This window comes from Schistocerca americana, unplaced genomic scaffold (genome assembly GCF_021461395.2).
Source record: "Schistocerca americana isolate TAMUIC-IGC-003095 unplaced genomic scaffold, iqSchAmer2.1 HiC_scaffold_685, whole genome shotgun sequence".
Classification (NCBI taxonomy): Eukaryota; Metazoa; Arthropoda; class Insecta; order Orthoptera; family Acrididae; genus Schistocerca; species Schistocerca americana.
The window spans coordinates 15,001-17,500 of record NW_025726440.1 but is presented as its reverse complement, the minus strand read 5'-3'; the positions used below and the strand labels follow the sequence as shown (position 1 = coordinate 17,500).

The following is a 2,500-nucleotide window of genomic DNA, read 5'->3' as shown; positions in this document are numbered from 1 at the left end:
CCGGTCCTTGCGGCCGGCCGCGAAGCCCTGACGAGTAGGAGGGTCGCGGCGGTGGGCGCAGAAGGGTCTGGGCGTGAGCCTGCCTGGAGCCGCCGTCGGTGCAGATCTTGGTGGTAGTAGCAAATACTCCAGCGAGGCCCTGGAGGGCTGACGCGGAGAAGGGTTTCGTGTGAACAGCCGTTGCACACGAGTCAGTCGATCCTAAGCCCTAGGAGAAATCCGATGTTGATGGGGGCCGTCATAGCATGATGCACTTTGTGCTGGCCCCCGTTGGGCGAAAGGGAATCCGGTTCCTATTCCGGAACCCGGCAGCGGAACCGATACAAGTCGGGCCCCTCTTTTAGAGATGCTCGTCGGGGTAACCCAAAAGGACCCGGAGACGCCGTCGGGAGATCGGGGAAGAGTTTTCTTTTCTGCATGAGCGTTCGAGTTCCCTGGAATCCTCTAGCAGGGAGATAGGGTTTGGAACGCGAAGAGCACCGCAGTTGCGGCGGTGTCCCGATCTTCCCCTCGGACCTTGAAAATCCGGGAGAGGGCCACGTGGAGGTGTCGCGCCGGTTCGTACCCATATCCGCAGCAGGTCTCCAAGGTGAAGAGCCTCTAGTCGATAGAATAATGTAGGTAAGGGAAGTCGGCAAATTGGATCCGTAACTTCGGGATAAGGATTGGCTCTGAGGATCGGGGCGTGTCGGGCTTGGTCGGGAAGTGGGTCAGCGCTAACGTGCCGGGCCTGGGCGAGGTGAGTGCCGTAGGGGTGCCGGTAAGTGCGGGCGTTTAGCGCGGGCGTGGTCTGCTCTCGCCGTTGGTTGGCCTCGTGCTGGCCGGCGGTGCAGGATGCGCGCGCCTGCGCGGCGTTCGCGCCCCGGTGCTTCAACCTGCGTGCAGGATCCGAGCTCGGTCCCGTGCCTTGGCCTCCCACGGATCTTCCTTGCTGCGAGGCCGCGTCCGCCTTAGCGTGCTCCTCCGGGGGCGCGCGGGTGCGCGGATTCTCTTCGGCCGCCATTCAACGATCAACTCAGAACTGGCACGGACTGGGGGAATCCGACTGTCTAATTAAAACAAAGCATTGCGATGGCCCTAGCGGGTGTTGACGCAATGTGATTTCTGCCCAGTGCTCTGAATGTCAACGTGAAGAAATTCAAGCAAGCGCGGGTAAACGGCGGGAGTAACTATGACTCTCTTGGTTGCTTAAGACAGCAGGACGGTGGCCATGGAAGTCGGAATCCGCTAAGGAGTGTGTAACAACTCACCTGCCGAAGCAACTAGCCCTGAAAATGGATGGCGCTGAAGCGTCGTGCCTATACTCGGCCGTCAGTCTGGCAGTCATGGCCGGTCCTTGCGGCCGGCCGCGAAGCCCTGACGAGTAGGAGGGTCGCGGCGGTGGGCGCAGAAGGGTCTGGGCGTGAGCCTGCCTGGAGCCGCCGTCGGTGCAGATCTTGGTGGTAGTAGCAAATACTCCAGCGAGGCCCTGGCGGGAGTAACTATGACTCTCTTAAGGTGGCCAAGTGGTGGCGGTGTGGCTGCATCCGGACTTGGCTTCTCGAAGTGCGGTCTTGATGTAGTCGTGCTGCTGCTGCGAGGTGCCTTCCTTGGGTTATAGTTACAGGGAGAGTGATGCGCAATACATGGGCCTAGCCCTCTTAGCCTCTCCTCTCCTGCGGTCTTCTCCCCTTCTCGTGGGCCCGCTGATTTCGCAGAGTGGAAGACCGCACCAGGGGCTTGGGGGGGTTACCAGCCCCCCCTCGCACTATCCCTTTTTTAGTTGGGGGCAGTAAGCAGAGAATAAGTGGTGGCCCTTCCGCTGAAGGTGCCACCCCAACTCCCCCAGCACCTAGCCGGCCAACCGGCCGTGCCGAAAATCTTGTAACTTTTGCAGCTATGTATACCTGTAGTGAGTGCCACCGCAGCTTTACAACCAAGAACGGTCTCGGGGTCCATCGCCGCCGCCAACATCTTGCGGCCGCCAACGCGGAGATCGTCACGGAGAGGCATCGCGCGAGGTGGACGGAGGAAGAAGTCCTGTCGCTCGCCAAGGCAGAGGCCGAACTGTTCCTCGAGAGGGACGCCCGGTTCTTCTTTGTAAATCAAGAGCTCATCAGGATGTTCCCCGACCGAACGCTTGAGGCAATCAAGTGCCGACGGCGGCAAGCTGCCCACAAGCAGCTTGTCCGCCAATTCATGGAGGCGCTTGAGATCGGTCGGGGGGAAGAGCCGGCGTCCCGCCGGGGAGCGGCGAGCCCGCTGCCTGACGCGGGCGAGGCCGCTGCGCCGCCCGTCGACGCAGCCGAGGACTTCGCGGCCGACACCACCGGGCCGCCGCCGGAGGGGCCGACTGACGCCGCCATCTGGGAGCATCTGGCGGGGCTACCCGCTTCCGCCCAGCGTTTCTCTGCCCTGGATCGTGTCATCGGTCTGGGGCGGGGCACGCCGCCCGATGTCATCCTGGGCATGCTCCCGGATGCCCTTGCGTCGGTCGGGTCCAGAGGGGAGAGATCGATCA

The 2,500-nt window shown here is 62.2% G+C and overlaps 1 pseudogene; it reads left to right on the top strand.

Annotated features, from left to right (window-relative positions):
* Positions 1–2,500, top strand: part of LOC124589102 — an 8,270-nt pseudogene that overhangs the window by 1,699 nt on the left and 4,071 nt on the right.